At 39.4% G+C, this 19,641-nt stretch overlaps 1 long non-coding RNA gene across 1 annotated transcript; it reads right to left on the bottom strand.

Moving 5' to 3' along the window:
* Positions 1-1,074: 1,074 nt before the first annotated feature.
* LOC120371286 lies at positions 1,075-19,085 on the bottom strand. Its single transcript, XR_005584253.1, has 4 exons — positions 19,023-19,085; positions 5,347-5,465; positions 2,959-3,009; positions 1,075-1,421 (listed from the first exon to the last, which is right to left on the bottom strand). It is a non-coding gene; the product is annotated as an uncharacterized LOC120371286 (long non-coding RNA).
* Between the last annotated feature and the right edge of the window lie 556 nt (positions 19,086-19,641).

A 19,641-nucleotide genomic window follows, 5' to 3' on the forward strand; every position in this document is an offset into this window, starting at 1 on the left:
AGGGTCCGGTAATGGATGAATCTGGCCCTGCCATGTCCACATGGAGCAGCTCCCTGCAATCAGACTCTTGTTCCCACATAGAGCCTGAAGAAAGTCAATGGGGCTCTGAGCAGGCACTGAGGTCTGACTGCATAGAGCTTACTGCAGGTTCAGGGCCTTGATTCGTATATCCGAAAGTGTTCGAAATACACTGTGACCACTATAGAACAATGCATATCTTTAAATGTCTTTTAAAAACAAAAATATAAAGCCACATCCTCAGCTGGTGTAAATCAGCATAGTTTCAATGAAGTCAACAGCACTGCTCTGATTTATGCTCCTGGAGGATCTGGCCCTACAAAATATAAAACTCTTGAATCACTTCATGTGTGCCAGGCATCAACATGTCCTACATTTAAATGATTGCACAATGTGTATGAAAATGAGAAGCAGCAGCCAGTGCTTGTGTATTTTAGCAAAGACAAGTGCTATGGTTGATCATATGCTCAGTACTAACAGAATTCTAATCTTATTTCTGAATCCTGTTCCCGGTTTGTAAGTAAATAACTGGGCGGGGGGACGACAACAACTTAATATGGTTTCAAAATGTATGCAAGCTCCCTAAATCATCTACTAAGAAAAAGCCATTTCAGAACACGTGGGTACACAGAACTAAAAGTAAGATTGTTCCGTAATTATCATTCTGTGGTTCATTTTGTGTGGATAAAAGGAAAAGAGGGATGTGTGCAAGTGAATAGGATAAAGTTCTCATAAATAACTGGACGTCCTATTCAGTAATAATGAATGACAGTCAAAAACAGGTTGTCTCTGTCTTATGCAGATGTAGTGGCTTAGCCATTTTTATTAAAAGTCAAGATGTGGGAATAACAAATATGCACAGAGAACAATCTGGCCAAGGATATTAAAAATCCTTGCAAATGTTTCTCACATGACAAAATCCCAACAAATGCTTTCACGCATGGCGACTTGACAATTGAACTTTAATCATTTAAAGAAGCAGATATCTGATCTAAGATATTAGCCAGACGTAATGAATTCAAACAATATAATGTTCTCAGGGTCTGATCCTGCACTCCTTGCTGGGGATTAAATTCCAATTAACTTTAACAGGAGTGAGATTTCATTGGGAGTGTTACCCATGAGAGAAATGTAGGGTACATGAGTACACAATTCTGACTAATTGAGAGCCTGTGTACTCCAGTGGATTGGGCACTGGATTGGTGCTCAGCAGATGTGGGTTCTGAGCCTGGCTCTATCATTTGACCTTCTGTGAGACTTTGGATAGGTTATTTTGCACCTCTGTTTCCTCCAGTTTGTCTTTTCTACTTAGGTTGCAAGTTCTTTGGACAGAGTCTCTCTCATTACATATTTGTACAGTCCCTTGCCCAGTGAAGTCCTATCTTGGTTGGAGCCTCCACGTGCTATTGTAATATATAAAAATAATAATAAAGAATAATTCACATTTATAAAAGAAAGGTCACTGCTTCTCTGTACACAACTACCAGTTTGATTATTTCTGTGTCCACAGGGAGAGATTGCTACACAATACACTAACTTCATCATCCTTTTTGGATCAGGCTTTCTAAAAACCTTACCAAATTTCAGTTTTAAGAATTAGACTAAATGCAAATTAAGAGATCTCCATGGAATTATCATATATTTAATCCTGTCAGCTATTGCGGAAGATAGCAAAGCAGTAGATGCTATTTTTAGGGAAACAGCCTACAGTTCTCATAAATTTTTAGAGATGTTACCAAACATCAGAGGAATTCTGTGAATGACACTATGGGTATGTTCCTCCCTCAGTGTAGTCATGTGACGAATACTAGTGGCTTTTATGCCCTCCTGTCAATGAGCACCTACAATTAGCAGCCACATTCAATCCTTGGTACCTTATTGACTTCAGAGGGGTCCCACAGGTGTCACTGAATAGAATCTGTCCCTGTGTGTTTTTGTTTTACTTAACCTCTGCAGTGCTGCCTTATGCACTGTAGACCAAGTTCAACTCTCCCTCCAGCACTGATAGAGAAGAGAGACACGGTGCAGTCCAAGCTCTGCTACAAGAATCCTGATAGCAATGGTGGAACATGCTGTTGAATGCGCTTTGGTGTTCCTCCAACCATAAGCAAACCACTGCTGGCCAGGGGTGCTGGAACAATTTGTATAGCAGGGGTGCTCAGAGCCATTGAACTCTGGAAACCACTTGAGTTAGAGGCAACTGACATTAGGGGCATGTGAGAATGTTTTGTCCTGTGGGTAGAAGAATCGCCAAGTGTGTCACTGGCAGGTAGGGTTTCCGAAGCTGCGGGGCCGGGGGGAGGGGAAAGATGTTGAATATAAGTCACTAGATGGCAAGCAATGACTGACCCCCGATTACTCATGCAAGGTATGCAGGGTGGGATCTCAGTAGGATAGCAGATGGGAGGGTAGTAGGTGCACGCTCAGATGGGGATACAGAGAGTAAGGTATGCAAAGTCGTGGGTGCTTGTGTATCCCACTTGATGGCCCTTCCTGCTGGTGGCTTTCCAGATCGGCCTTTCTTGTAGTTTTGGAGCGGGGAGTGAAGTCTGGGAAGAGGGGAAGGTCTGTTGAAGAGAAAGGGGACTCAGATCAGTAGGATGGTGTTCATATTTTGGGGTCTGAATATTTCCCTAGTGCTAACATCCCCAAATATGAAGATCCAAATAATAGAATATTCTCACATCACTAATGCTCAGCTCTTATGGTAATTAAAGATCTCATTGCCCTTTCCTAAAAGTAGTGTGTTAATCCCTTCTCCTGGCTGCCTTCCAAATTGGGTAATTATACCATGCCGATCTAAATTACTCCTACAGTTTCAGTTGGGTGTTGTATTCTACTTCTCTCCCTGACCTAAATAACTGTATAATGTTTCTGTGTGCTGCTGAACAGTTTCACTATTCAACCTTAGGCAGACATTTCAGTGGTGATAAGACTTACCGCTAGATAGTTTGTAATTCCTTCATAAAGCTTGTAAAGTGCTTTAGGATTCTGTAGGAAGAAAAAAGGTTACATACATTGTTGATTGGCTCAAGATGCAGAGTTCAGATCCAGATTCAGATCTGAATCTAAGCTGTCTCTAAACCCTACCAAAACATTGTCCATTTCTGTTTTTATATTAGAAATTACATCTAGGGTAAAATTTTCAGAAGTGCCCAAAGCCAGATCTTACCCTTTTGCTGGTATTGTAATGTTGGTTAGTGGTGTGATGGTTTTGAAGACGTTTTTATACCAGCAAAATTCCTAGTGTGGATGCAGTTATATTGGCAAATGAGTGCAGCTTTTTGCCGGTGTAAACTACACCTCCACTAGGAGGGTTATATCTGTATAGCTGTATATCTGTATAGCTACACCAGAAAACCTTTTCTAAGGCTTTTCTACATAGCAAGTTGTTGTGTAAGAAGCCAAGGTATGAATCTACAGTGCACCAGTTTGCTACATAGTAATGTCTCATGTGGACACCACTACAATACAATTCTCTGACTGTCCTGGGCCACATTCCAGGACTTCTACTTCTACTGCACTGTATCAGTGTCTATGTGGGATGTTATTTCACGGCAAGCTGGTATGCTGTAGATTCATTCACATCCTGGCTTGATGCACCATAACTTGCTGTCTAGATGAGGCCTAAATCCCATTTTTCAAAAGTGATATAGGCACTTAAGTCTCTTTGAAGGTCAAAGGAACTTTGCCCCCAAATCCATTAGGTGCTTTGGAAAATTTTACTTACTACATTTGTCACCTTCTTTCCTGCTCATAAAATGACTGGTTCTTGGTGGCAAAGGAAGGAGTACGCTGTCAGTCACAAGAGTGTTACCTTGTTGTTTAAGCAATGCAAGTGTGTGCGGCCTCGCTGCTCAGCATGCAGAGATCATGTGATACCTTCACTAATAAAATGAATTTGATAATCAGCACTTACCAGTTCTTAATCAGAATTACCTTATGGGTTTGATTAGTAGTGCCATTTGCTTATTACTATCAGGTGTAGTGCTCACGGTAATGAACTGCCTCAAACAAACCAGGGGGACCGTTCACTAAATAATGAAGAATAAAATTATGCTAATTTGATATTTTAATCCCAACAGTTTATGTAAAAAACTGTTGGGATTAAAATATCAAATTAGCATATATATATATATATATATATATATATATATATAATATGAGGTTTCTCTGGTCTGAAAACTAGATCCATGATTTTCTGTGCTAATTACATGGGGCAAGCTAACGAGAGGATTTTATATTTTCAAAACGTGAAAAGTGCACACACTCCACTGATGGCTGAGGGGACAGCCTTTCTGTTTCTAGCTAATAGCTAAGACTACTTGGCTATTAATGTCCAAGAATCTATTATTCTACTCACTTGAGAACTGCTGGCACTGCTAGACAATGTTCCATAGTTCTAATATTGGGTCCCATTAACAGTGATTACCAAAAATTATTAACCATTTTCATTATCAAATATAGGAAATCAGATACATGATTGAGATTGTATGACAGATTGTGACACAAAGGCCCCTTGGCAAAGGGTCCACTGTTCTTTACAAACAACTCTCAACTCAGATCTGACAAACTCACTGCATCAAATACATTTCTTACAGGGTATTTGTCCATAAAGGGCAACATGAAAGGTCTCCACTGAAAACTTACAACTTATCGATGTTCATAACTATGGTGTTGTGTGTGCATGGGTACTATATAAGGAATAATGTAACTATATTGAAGTGTATGCCCTTAAGATTAAAAGGAGTCACTAGGGAGTGATATTACTTGGTGACAGCCTAGTCATGCAGGAAGGAGTTGCTACCCCTCCCTGGCTAGCTAGGGTATGCAAGGCTCAGTTGTCTACCCTTGCACCATCACAGAACAATCAATGGAAAACCATCGGAGAGAACTGTAAACAGGCAAAGCTCCTTGAGGTATGAAAGGACATTATGACAGATATGTGATGAATGTTGTTGATGAATAAAGACAAAAGATAGTTTCAGTATAACAGAGGGTGAGGAGAGGCATTCTGTATCAATTCACCAAGCAGACATCTTGTTGAGGGGGTTGTTTTTCATGAAAGTGTGGCTCCTGGTTGCTGTGAAGCCAGCCAGCTCTGCAACAGACTGAATCTTGGCGGGAAACCTACTTTATTAGATAGGAAAGGTATCTATTAATAGGTGTAGGATCTAGTTTGCACTTTGATTTTGTTTTGTATTTGTGACCGTTTCCATTACTCTCTCTTGTTTCTAGTGGAATCTCCATACTTTCTTAAATAAAACTTCTTTTGTTTCATTACTTTGTGTTATACAGGAGCAGTGGTTTAAGGTTAAACTGGGGCACCTTGCTCCTTTGGGGGTGCAGAGGATCTCGGTCTTCTGTGAGTAGCCAGTGTCAGGAGTTCCATATTACAGATGAATGATTCAAGGGGACTTGGGGACTGGGTTGCACCTCTGGTTAACCTGCAAGACAAAAATAGGGTTGGCACAACCTGGATGAGAGTGTTTGAGTGGTTGAAAGGCTGGTGGTGTTAGGGAGTTAACACCCAGTTACCTCAAGCAAGACTCCATCACAGTGGAGGCATGAGGTAACAAGCAACAAAGAGTCCTGTGGCACCTTATAGACTAACAGACATATTGGAGCATAAGCTTTCGTGGGTGAATACCCACTTCATCCACATGCATCTGACGAAGTGGGTATTCACCCACAAAAGCTTATTCTCTAATATATCTGTTAGTCTATAAGGTGCCACAGGACTCTTTGTTGCTTTTTACAGATCCAGACTAACACGGCTACCCCTCTGATACTTGAGGTAACAAAGTGACTCACATTCCCTTGAGGACTGTGAGAACCATCACACAAATACACAACGGACACACATATATTGTATGATAGTCACAGGGCTTATAAAAAAATTCCTTATATAAATCATAGTAATGTGACAGTCTTATTCATTACCATAAATCTACATCCTAAGTATATGCTGTATTGCTATTAATCTACATTGTAAATAAACATGGCTATATTTTTACCATAAATCTACATTCTTTTAAAATTTTTCAACAAAAAATATTATTTCTTTGGCTTATTACATTCCTGCATTGTTTTAAGTCTCTCTACATCATGTTAAAGTTTCAGCGTTTATTTTCCTAAATTGGGCTGTTACCTAAAGCTAAAGGTCGTTAGGACTGTAATTCCTTCCGTGCTGCAAAGAAATGTGACATTTCAAAATAATAATCAAGAACTTCAAAATGCACCTCATGAGTCATGTTCAAATCCTATTAGTTCCTCTAGTATGGTTCTGTGATTTACAGATTGAAAATCCTACTGTTGTTTGCATTCTCATTTCATTTAGAATGATATGAGATGCCAGAACTTTTTATGTGAGGAAGCTAATAACTCAGGGCTATATTCGGTGGAAATGATATTCTTCCCTGCTGCAGAACCCTGTAGATCTGGCTTCTGTATCCAGTCCAGCTATTCAAAGAGAAATCTGGACAGGCTGCTTGAACCATTTTTAATCTAATCATTGGGTACCTCATGCAGAAAGCTCAAGGTGGTGACTAGGGTTGTGGAGTGAAGCCAGTTTTGGGGTCAGTAACATTCAGCTCTGAATACAACATGCAGGCAAAATGGAGATTTAATTATAAAGTCTTCTCTTCTCTCCCTGTAGAACATCATAAATTCTCTTGGTCCTAGTACCACCTTATAAAACTGAGATATTGCCAATTGTTCCATATACAGGTACTAAAAAAATTGTAATGTTTACATACAGGCTGCTAGAGTTAATAGTGCTGCCAACTCACAATATTATCCTGAGTCTCACCTTATTTGGTGGTTTTCTTAAAGCCCCAGCTCCAGCGAATGTGAAATTCTCCATGTGAATGTGAGAATTTGAGAATTCATTTTTTAAAAGGTACGTTTCTAGTCCTCATAGTTGTAGAGAAAAGCTTGAAAATGTGACCCAAGAATACCCCAAAGATTGAAAAAGGTCCCTGATTCTGAGCTTATACCAGTCTAACACTACTGATTTCACTTAACTGGGTATTTGAAATTTTATTTACAGGGTGGTAACAAAATGGTGGCAAAAATATTGACACAAGTGATTGCAAATGTATAAAAAGAAAGAATGTATGCTATTTATTTAGGGTGCAATACTAGGGACACAAAGCTTCAGAATAGTAAAATAAAATTGTGTCAAATAGAAAACATTTTTATTTCAAATATTTCCTGATCTCAAATGTCCAAATTGAAGAAAAAAAAATTATGGAAAAATTTGGGGAATGAAATAATCATTTAAAAACTCCATAAAATGGAAAATGATTTCAAATTTGCCAAATTTTCCACAAAAATTGTGCAAAGAGACTTGCCCCGCTCAGGTTCCGTACCTTTATGCACCTTCCTGGAGAGGGAGGGGGGGATGAGTCACCACTGCACAGCTGACCAGCGAGCTCCTTTTTTACAGCAGTTTCTGACCTTCTTCTTTCCCCCCCCCCCAAAGCAGAGCTGCCCTTCTTTGGATAAGCTCCAAGAAATTCTGCCCACCATTAGTTGTGGTGTAGTCATTTTTTCTCAAAGAATAGACTAACAACTTTATAAAATCAGGAAAATATTATCTTGATTGTATTATTGTGTAAGTAAATCTCTGTTTGTCACTGCTCAGCATCTGCTTAGAATCTACCTTAGACCCATCCTGCCTTGCTTCCTGATGCACATTTAATGGAAAATATATATATTTTGATCCTGCAAATGGAGCCATATTTTCACATGTGCTTAACTTTACTCACAAGACTAGTCCAATTGAACTCAATACAATTGCTCTCATGAGTAAAGTTGAGTACGTACAAAGTCTTTGCAGAATCAGGGGCCTAAGTCACCTTAGGATCACTCAGAAGTTAACAGGCTGTCAGCTTTCATGCTTATTCTTGAGTGCTATTTTTTTAGCCAGCCCCTAAATTTTGCACACACATTCACTTGTATACTCAAAATCTGAATGTGTGTATGCAAATCACAACTGCAAATCTGGTGCCTGGGCACACAATTAGCTATTTGCATGTGCAAATGTTTTAAGATTTTTTTGTGCAGGCTAATAGGTGCAAACATAATATTAGAGGTCCCTTTTTTGAAAATTCAACAAAAAGAATCGGCAAAAGAGTTGGCGAAGGCTGTGTGAGTTCAAGATTTGCTGAACAGAAAATGTCAAAACTACTTAATTGAAGTGTACTTTAATGAGTCTGAATAAAACCCATTTCTGCAGACAAGCTTTTCAGCTGAATGCCCTCTTCAATCTCCTGTGTTTCATTTTGTTATTTTATCACTGACATTTTAACCAATCCTGTCCAAGGTCCATCTGCTGGTCCATCTGTCTTCATCATCTAGAGTTCAAATATATGGTGAATGATATATACAGACTATTAAAGAATAACAATTAATTACAATGTTAAACATAAGAGTTACATACATGTTATATTTTTGTTAATAATCAGTGTTAAGGCAAAAGAAAGTTGGAAAATTGTCTGCTAAATATATTTTACATAATTTAACAAAAATATGTAGGTCAGATGAATTACTGTAAGTGTCTGGGGTTTCTTCCTCAGGCCTTTTGAATAACAGCTGTTGGCTGTACTGTATTCCAGGTATACAGAAGCGTCTCAATACAGTACTCTGCATTACAAAAGTCAGCTTTACATGCTAAGGCAAATGTTCAAATTTACCAGCCAATTATTTTTCATTCACAATAAATTAAATTACCTTATGATGACCAACTTCAAGTAAGGAAAACTACAGTGTTATTAATTTAAAACTGTGTAGCAAAATTCATGGACAGCTAGTCTCCCATTGAGGTCAATAGGAGTCTTTCCATTGACTTTAATGGGAGATGCGTTAGGCTTTTAATCAGGCTGTCTGACTAAGAGCTAGAAGAATAAACAGTGCACTGTGGGGACAATCCTGTACCTGCTGGCAAGGGCTGGAAATGTGCCTGTGCACAAGGAGAAGATAAACATAGGAAGCAAGCGGCAATTCTAATCTCCACCCCAGTCACAGAGTGCATCAGGCAAGTGGCTATGGAAGTCATAGTAGGCAGATGTTGGCAAGAGGTGGTTTATGTAGACTTTCTAGGATGAGGTAGGCAAACAGGAGTGATGTACCATTTATTGGGCTGTGCTGGACAGTCGCAGGGCAATTTGCGCATAGTAGAGCTGGTCAAATAAGAAGGAAAAAATTGATTTATTCAACATTGACAGAAAAATGTCATTGAATCAGTTATTGCCGGAATATCATTCAGCCATCTATAGACCCTAGCAGAGAGTTACCCAACACAGCAACTGAACAGCTCTTGAAAAGGATGAAGAAACAGGAGTTCCTCCTCCACTCCAGCAAGTAAAACAGCATCAAGTTTGAGACAATTACTAGTCAGAAGCTAATATGCAAGGTGGAGTTTAGAAAAAAAAGTTCCTGTAGTAGTCCTAGCCCTTGAGGGTGGCAGACGGGCTGGGCTTTTCACTAAGGCATTGCCCCAGACATAGGTAGTGAGATGGCTAACCTAGTTTTCTGTATGTATGTCGCATTAATAGTGTATGTAAAAGCCAGAGATCCTGCAATTCTGTTAATATATTTAGAAGGTGTCAGCTTTGCCAGACACTATAGCTACAGTGGTCATCTCTTCAATTTTCAGAAAGATTTTAAATATAGAGAACATTACTGAACTGGTAGAACCTTTCAAAACAGAATAAACTTTGTAAGGCCAACCTTTCTATAGTATTGTTGAAAGGAGTTTATGTAGAGTATGATCAACTAAAATTATGAAGGAAAAATTTCATACACATGCTTCCAGGGTTATTTTTTCTGCCTTCTAGACCCACCATAGCATGGTCTCTCTGTTTTCTGAGTCCTATGTCTTTGAGACCCCCCACGTTTGGTTGTCCTACCTCTATCTTTGTGTCTGTCTCTGGTTGGAGCTTCCCAGTTTCAGCCTCTGTGATCCACTTATTCTTTCACACTTACCTTGCTAGTACAACCCTTCTCCTCCCTATCAAGTTTGTTATGCTTCCAGTTCTGACTGAATGTACTACTGCTAAGTAGTGATAACGCATCATGTTACTTACCTTTGCCACTTACTACATTTGTCACCTTCTTTCCTGCTCATAAAATGACTGGTTCTTGGTGGCAAAGGAAGGAGTACGCTGTCAGTCACAAGTGTTACCTTGAACTTTCTTAGGTTTGAGTTTCTTTGTTGAGAACATTTGGAATACAGTCATCAACTGTGGATTTATATGGCATATACAGGTGGCATGTAAAAATGTCAGGAGCTACATAAATAGATTGTATAGAGTTGTACTGCACCTGAAGTATTGAGAGTGGGACTATCAAGAGCCACAGAGATGAGGCTAAAGGGAAAATGGAAGGGCATGGAGAGATAGGGGCAGAAATAGAGGGACACAGGAGGTAAGAGGACAAAGTTGTAGAATTTGACAAGGGGAAAGTAGGTAGATGGGGACGGTGCAAATGCCAGTTCCTCAATCTCACAGGATAGACAAAGAGATGAAAAGTCCAAAGTCCCCAATGGAGAAACAGTTGGAGAGAAGCTTCCATCCCCTGGGATGAGATAAGAGGAGGGATGTCCTTTAAAGGTGGCAGAGGGGAGCAATAGGATTTCCAGCCTCACATGGAAGATGACAATAGAAAGGGATCAAACAGGTCAATGTCCTTCCTTCTTAGAACGCTGCAGATGAGAGATCATATGGTTTGGGAACAGAATGTTGTAGGCATTGGAAGCTTCTATCCAGGTGTGTAGGCACTCCACATTCTGATAATTGTGAACCTCAACCTTTTTATAATTATGATATTCATATCCAAATAACCTAAAATCCACCAGGATACACACCACAACCCTCCAGTGGCTAGGGGCTTGGCATATCACAGACCCCTGGCTTATTTGGAGAATTGTCCCTGCACACTTTTTAGATGTTGGCAACTATACTAGTTGCATTAGTGCACTCAATAGGTGTTACACTACAGCTGTAGCCATGCAGAGCACTGACGGTTACATGCCCCAGCCTGTGCTGCCAAAAGCCTTGAAAACAGAAATCTATGCACCCCAATGCAAACCCTGTAAGCTGATTGCTAGGATGGAAAGGAAGGAAGGAGCAACTGGGCTCAAATTCCACAGCAGGATCTCCCCTGTGCACACATTCCTCAGATAAAATAAGTCAATTAAGTTTGGGATTTATTCCAAAAATCACGTGGCTTAACTGTGCCCAAAATCATTAGGCTGGTGCTTTGAGTAGTGGTGTGATTATGGTGTACAGGAATGCATGAAGTTAGTGGGAGAGCAGATGAAACAACTTTTCCCTGGCTCTCCAAAAGTTATGAAAGTAGTTTCTGCATGTTAAAATTGTCAGTCCTATCAGAGGCTGGGAGTGAGTTAGCTGCTTCCCACTACCATGGGTCAGAGTTATGTCTAGGAGAGCAGTTCTCAAACCTGGGGCTGCCAGGGCTGGCTTAGACTTGCTGGGGCCCAGGGCCGAAGCCCAAGCCTGAGGGCTTCAGCCCTGAGTGGCGGGGCTCAGGCTTTGGCTTCAGCCCTGGGCAGCAGGGCTCAAGTTACAGGCCCCCTGCTTGAGGCTGAAGTTCTCAGGTTTCACCTTTGTGCTTCCTGTCCAGAGTGGTGGGGCTCAGGCTTTGGCCCCTCCAACAAGGGAGGTGGTCTCAGGCAGGCTCAGGCTCCAATCCCCTCTCCTGGGGTCATGTAGTAATTTTTGTTGTCAGAAGGGGGCTGCGGTGCAATGGAGTTTGAGAACCCCTGGTCGAGGACATATGACCACCACCACAACCACACAGGGTAGGAATAAATGATGGGCTTTTAGAGAGAGAGAGAGAGAGAGAGAGAGAGGTTAACTGTGGGGCTGGCCCATGGTTCTGTACTAGGACCAATGTGGAATACATTTATCAATGACCTGGAAAAGAGGCTGAACGGTGAGGTGACAAAACTTACAAAATGACACAAAATTAATTAGGTTAATCCAGAGTGAGGAATTCCTAAATGTAGCTAAGTGAATGGGCAGCATGGTGTTAAATGACATTTAGTATTGACACAGCAATGCACATCGGAAGAAATCATTTGAACTACTCAAAATTGTATATTTTTCTATTTTTTGATAGGCTACTAGCATAGCTTTTGGGTGATGTAAAATATCTAATGATGATGACTGTAGTTAGTGGGACTACTTGTGATCATAAGCACTATGCTCCATAGTAAGTGTTTGCAAGATTAAGACCTAATATATGAAAGCTCAGTAATAGAGTGCATTATGAAATAATTTCCTCCTCCCATTTCAGATGGATACAATACGCTTCAATTCCTGTTCTCTGCTTTTGCAGAGGTTGAAGTGTTGATGACACTATAGAAATGTGAGATATAGCTTTATTATAATGTAACAGTTTGAAGCAAAACACAATTAATAGTCGCTAAATTTTCAATGCTAATAACACTGTTACTCTAATTTATTATATTATTGAATTAAATTGTTTAAATTGGCTGGTGCTATCATTAAAATTGTGTCTTTTATAAAGCAGATCCCAGTTTTTTTAAAGCATAATGCTAATCCCCACAAAAACTATTAAAAACTCTCGTACTTCTATGTACATACTGAATTATATGATTGTACAAATGTAGGCAATTCATTTTCCTCAATTATCCCATTTCTATAGTCAATAGTTGACATAAGATTTGTTTTTTTTTGTTGCTTTTTAACATCATCATATAGAGAGTCTAAATGTTGCACTTAATTTATTTTTCTGCTTGAATGATGAATACCAATTTGTCTGGAGGAGACATCACTATACTATCAGCTAGCATTTCTGTCTGTGCAGCAGTAAACACGATATATTCTTTAAAAAATGTGTTGTAGGATTAAGAAAAGTTACTATTACTATAAGAGGTTGTCTACAATAAAAAATAAAAGCATCAACATTTGCTGTCGTAGCCTCTTAAGTTAACTGCAAAAGCCTGCTTAAATCTTTTATAATTTTGGAATGAGATGCCTCTTTAAAAGACTGAAATATATATAAAGACATGGTCTCTGGGTGGGTCATCTGCTGCAGAGATTGAAGATGGGACCTCTGAACTGAAAACATGAGTCTCTAGTGCCTTAGCTGAAAGACCCAACTCTGTTAGCCAAGGCTGCAACTGACTCATGAACTTCCATATATGGCCCAGCCAGAAGTAGAAGGGGACAGAGTACCACACTATTGTTAACTATTTCGTTTCTCAGACAAGAGAAGAGAGGGAGGCTTACAGATGTGTAAGACACCTCATTTTGATGCCACTAGTGGATGGTGTTTGGGAAGTACACACTACTCCTTTTTTATTTTTCCTGATCAAGAAAGAGCGAAGTCCAAGGAGATTACCAGAGCCCATGGCATATTCAAGCCCCACTGAGGGGAAGCTCAGATCAGCTCTCTGAGCTCCACTAGGCTATTTGCACAACTGTATTTTGAACATCTTCACAATCTACTGTGAGCAGCATTTTATTTTACTACTCATGTGGGTATTTGGTGGGTGGAAAAATACCACGACATTTTCCCCATTTCGACCTAGTGGTGGCAATCTTTTATGGTACCTAGCTTGGAGGATCCTTGTATGCTGTTGGTGTTATATAAATCATAATGCATGATTACAAATATAGCTATCTGAATATAGAGTCTTTCTGAGTTTCTAGGTTGCTCTATATGGTTAAGACAAGTGGCTCTGTGGTGGACCTAATCCAAAATCCAATCATGTCAATGAAAGACTCCTGTTTGGATCAGGCCCTAAGTTTTTTGCAGACATGAAAATGTATTTCAATTCATTATGTGGGGCCTTTCATTTTTCTTCACATACAATGATTTGGGGGCCAAATCGTGGTCAGCCCCTGCGTGTGGATTGGTGAGTAAAGGTAGGTCACAGAGGAACCTGTGCAGAGGCTGGCTTCAGTTGTGTTACTTGCCCTCCTTGGAATACTAACCCTATTGGGGCAAGGGGATCAGAGGCTACCATGCCCCCCCCCGGGTGTTTGTGGGTCCAGAACGCCTCCTGGGGCAGGCCAATGCCTTAAAGGCACATCTGAGCCACAGGAGTAGCTAGTCACACACAGCATCTGGCATCTCATATCAATCAAAATCTAGCTGGATTTTGACTGGTCAAAAAATTGGCCATTTTGACAACTCTGTATTTTATTAGTCTTGTCACACTTCAACACAGCACTCTGTGTTCAGCTATCCAATGCTGTTCTCTGTTTTTGTTTTCTTCTGTGCTGATGAAAGGTGCCAAACTGACAACCCTGTAAAGTCCTCTGTTCAATCACAGACCAGGTAACTGCCTGTGAAATAACAATGCAAGCTTCAATCCTGACAGGCTAAGAGACCTGCTAAGAAATAAAAGAACAGTATACAGTACTCTCTCTAAGAGTGTCAGTCCTTGGTCTCTCAGAGGAGACTGCCAACAAAGAGACCAATTAGTGCTAATGGTGGTATAGTGGTGTGGAGAAATTACCCACTCTGAAAAAGAATTAATCTTCCAAACTCCTTTTTCGAGCTGGTTGGAAACTGGAATTTTGAATCAGAACGAAAAGCCATCATTTTCCATGGTGCAAAAATTTTTTAAAAAAAGTCAATTCAGGACCATTTAAACATTTTGTTTTGATAAGGTTAAAAACATTTCTATAAGATGATACACATTTTGTTTTCAACAGTCTCTGAACAGTATAATAGAATATTAAATATTAAAATTTCATTGAATTGACGTGTTCACAGGAAACACCTTGATTTTGACAAAACAAAATGTGTAAAGAGTCCTGCATTGGGTTTTGCTGTTTTTTTTATTTTTATTTTGTGTCTATTCATTTCACACACCATCTTGTACAAGGGGTGAGTGGGCCAGGAATGCAGAATTTGTATCCAATATCTTTTGGCCAATAGTGAGTCGAGGTAGATTTGAACTGGCAAAATAAAAGTGAAAAGCTCTAATATCTCCTGAGCCATCAATCTACTGGCTATACTTCAGTAAGTGACATTAATTGCAAGGGAGAGTCTATCTTTTTGATTTCTAATTAAACTCAGTCCAACATGCCGTACTTACCTGATTGTACCGCCTCCTTTAACCACTGAGGTTTCTGGTTTCCTTTAATGTCTCAACTCCATATCAGCTTGATTAAACTAGGCCTCAGCACATTGCACACATGTACACTGTATTTTGGTTTACTGTACATTATCTTACATTTTTAGGGTTTTGAATAGATTTATATCTCTCTATATATATAATTTCTGTGTTTGAATTTTTGCTTTCACAGATCTGACTGCAGTGTCATGAGGGCCTTGGGTAACAAACAGCAATTAAAAGTTCAAATATAATTGACATCTTTTTTCTTTAAATGTCTGATAGGGGCCTTCAAAGTTAATGGGGGAGGTGGGTGTTTGTCTATACAGGGATATTTTTATACTGTTCTGGGTACCAATACCTCTGTATTGAGAGGCCCTGAGATTGGTGGTATGTGTTCATTGATTTATTTATTTTGTAGTTATACACCTTGCTTTGTTTGAAAGCTCTTTTTTCTAATGTCTGCTGATCATACCACTTAGCCGATTCCTAACATGCTTGAGATAGATTTTCCTGGATCAGTTTTGACAGCATGTCCAAACAATCTCTTAAAGTAACAATACTGAATAAATAGCATGGTCTATGGTCATTCTTTCAGACTCAGCTCTATCCATATCACCTCTCTAATCACATCAAAGGACTGTCTGGGAGACTTGCTTTATAATAATTCAAGCAGTAAGCTTCAGAAGGAAGAGGTGAATAGGAGCCTTAAATGTGGGAGGCACGTGCCATTGCATTTGGGTAGAGCTGGTTGAATGTAATTCACAGTGATTCGTGAATAAAGCCGCCAGGTCATATTTGTTTTCTCATGGGTATTCAGGCGGGTCCCAGGTATTCGTGAAAATACTCACAAATCCCCCAAACTCCATGAGCTGGATTACTTTCCTCCTGCAATTAAAAAAACAAACCCTCTACGATTTCCTCACTTAGCTCTACAGTGGGTTAGGGTTTCCACAGAACTCCCAGTGAAACAGGATGCAGGATCTACCCTGAAAACTGTGGATCATGTATTGTCAGCATGAGGCCAGAGCCATCCAGGCAGAGACCCAGTGTTGTAATAGCTCTGGTGCCTGGGCTCACCCCTACCTCAGCATCAATACTCCACTGGAGCTCTTTGGACAAAGGACCTTCATTTTGTTCTGCATTTGTACAGCACCTAGCACAGTGAGATCCTGGTCCATGACTGCAACTTCTAGGTGATACCACTATATAAATGATAATTGGAACAGTGCTGCCAGGGAACCCCCAGGCACTGCTGCATTGGGGAATCCTTTCTGTCAAGTGCTTCAGTTAGTAAAATTTCTTATTGAAGTACAGCTCAATTTGTTCAAAGTTCAGCTGACTAAGCTCTTAGCTAGCCTATTGCCTATTATCCTGTGTCCCCTTCCAGTGGGCACAGTCCATTCCTGCAAGGGGATTGGGGGAAGAGAAGCAGCCAGTGAACATGCCTTTAGATGCTTCTGGTTGGACTGGTAGGTTTTTTTCGGTTGGTTCCCTCCCCCCAGCCCCACACACACACCAGAATGCTGTTTATGTGGTGTGAGCAGGGTGAATGGAGAGCTCTTGGGGTTTGCTGAAGCAGGTGGGTGTGGAGGATTTGGTTTAGGGAAATTTTAAAAGGGAGGAAAATGCAAATAACAAAATCTCTATTTCTGATATGTTAGAACATAAGAACGGCCATACTGGGTCAGACCAAAGGTCCATCTAGCCCAGTATCCTGTCTTCCGACAGTGGCCAATGCTGTACTGTATAGATGTGGGTTGACAATTGTTTGTCTGTTTATTTCTGATTTTAGACTGGAAGTTCTTTGGGGTAGAGATTGTCTTTTACTCTGTTTGCCCATTGCTTATCCCAGTGGGGCCCCGATATTGGTTGGAGTCTCTAGACACTACAATAATGCAAATAATAACCTCACTCAGTCAACTGCCAGACTTTCTCAAGCCTCATCTGAACCCAAACCTAAATCCTGAATCAAAGGACCCATGTGCAATCCTATTGGAGACTTGTATTTAATATGCAAATATTGTGTGTGTTATAATCCTGACAGTGTATGTATCTAATTGGCTGACCTTTGTGTGTATGTGTGAGTCCAAGGATTATTAATAAAATAATTTCCTTTTTAAAGTATTTATCTATTAAAATGACTTGTGAAGTCTCTTAGTGACATAATATTAACAACTGAAACTATGCTAGATTATGTCATTGGAATTCGCAAAGTACCATTACTGCTTCTCTTTAAGAATTTTCATCCACACTTAAAAGAAGGACCAGTGTTTAGATGATACAGGTTTCTAAACAGTGCACACAGTTACAATCTTCCAGACACTGTTAGGCTGGAATCAGATGTGAAATCTAAATCTACCATACTTTAATTTAGGGCAAACTGTGTGCACATCTGAAGCACACACATCATTTTGTGTAATACTAACATAAAGCATATCTAAAATTATCAATACAAAAATGTCAGTGGAATTTACAGCAAGCCATAAACAATTACCATGATGCCTAGGGAAATACTGTCAATCTAGAATGTCTATTAATAGTATCTGGTGTTATCATGAATTCCTTGTGTTACACACTTCATCATAGAATCATAGAACTTAAGATCAGAAGGGACCATTATGATCATCTAGTCTGACCTCCCGCAAGATGCAGGCCACAAAAGCTGACCCACCCACTCCTGAAATAATTCTCTCCCTTGACTCAGCTGTTGAAGTCCCCAAATCCTGATTTAAAGACTTCAAGTAGCAGATAGTCCTCCAGCAAGCGACCCCTGCCCCATGCTGCGGAGGAAGGCGAAAAACCTCAAAGAACTGACACATCTGTCCAGGCCCAATAGAAATCTGGTGATAATTTTTCCTAAATTTTCAAATTCCACAAAATTCTAGGCTGTTTTACATCTGAATTTTACATAGGGACATAGGATTAGAAGGGGCCTCCTGGGTCACTGAGTTCAGTCCTCTGGTATTGCAAGCAACCTCATCATATAATCCCATTCATAAAAATATCAACCTTCATGTTAACACTAGGTTGTTTTCACAAATATGCAGCCAACTGTACAAAACTACACTGAATCTTAAAATTAAATAATTTCTACAGGGATTGTGCTCTTGGTGGTGTGAAACAAGTGAATTTCCTCTGGGAGTATTTACCAAGTGTTTTCAATGGCAATTTCTCAAAATTCATGTTCTGCCATTTGGAAAAGATAGCGTTATAATTCTTATTGTTTTCCATACATAAAGAGCAAATATATATATGGAATTATGATGATCTGATGGAGAAAACAATGAAACAACTGAAAAAAATAATCTCTGTGAAAGAACACAATAGTGTGTGCTTCCTTTGACAGCCTGCACTGAGTTTTGCTGGACTCCATATACAGGAAGAGTGTCTAGAACTAAAAGTTGTAGTACACAGGAAAAAAAAAGTCATCAAAGCCCGCCTTCCACAAGGAATTGTGGGTAAAATCCTGGCCCCACTGAAGTTAATGGGAGTTTTGTCATTGACTTCAGTGGGGTCAGGGCTTCACCCAGTCTGCATTCTGTAAAATCTGTCTTACACATGATTTTTTTAAAATGTTATAATTTGTCACTTGAAGAGGATTTGTTAACAATTTATAACAAAGGGAGGGTGTTAAGGAGACATCATGCATTAGTAAATGATGTCACTGATATAGAGTACTTACATTCAACCTCTATCCAGGAATTATCTGACCAGAAGAGAACATTACACATGAGGATAATGGTTCATTTTTAATATAAATGGTAACTGACATGTTACAACAACATTAAATAAAGCCATAGAAAGGTGCTGCAGACTGCATTTTTATGTTTATGCAATGAAAATACTGACCTAAACAAACAAAATCCAAAAAAACACATACCACTGTTTTCTTTGCCAATGAGAAGAATCTGGTTCATATTCTGTTTTTAAGACTAGCTACTTTCTGCAAAAAAATAAAAATAAGTTTAAAAATTAGTTTAGTGGAACAGCAGTACTGTATATTTACATAATGGTCATCAGATATTGATTTTATTTCATTTGAAACAAGGTAATGTGATGCATCTAATACTTTTGTATAGGACAGAAATAAAATGTTGCATTTTGTTCCTTTAAATACTATTTATAAGTTGTGCTTTGTAAATGAAAAGTTCAATATAATTGCTACTATATTTATTATTAATAATTATTGGCTATAAATGTATTAGTTTTTTCTTTTTTTAAAAAATTACACTTCCCAGGATTAAATATGCAGCCATATTTTTTAAGATGAATGTTACATTTTATTTTTCAGTATTAGTAATATTTTCTGGGATATGGGTCAAATCAAATGTTAAACTGCATTAAATCAAAGAGGACACGGGTCGGTATAAAGAAGATTTTGCAGGCTCCAGTGACCTCACGTGCATGTGGAAATCAACAGAGCACTGGTTGCCTGGTGCAGCTGTGGTTGCTATGGGGATGGAATCATAAGAGTATTCCATCTGCTGAAAAAGGGACAG

Source organism: Mauremys reevesii, linkage group 9 (assembly GCF_016161935.1).
Source record: "Mauremys reevesii isolate NIE-2019 linkage group 9, ASM1616193v1, whole genome shotgun sequence".
Taxonomy (NCBI): Eukaryota; Metazoa; Chordata; order Testudines; family Geoemydidae; genus Mauremys; species Mauremys reevesii.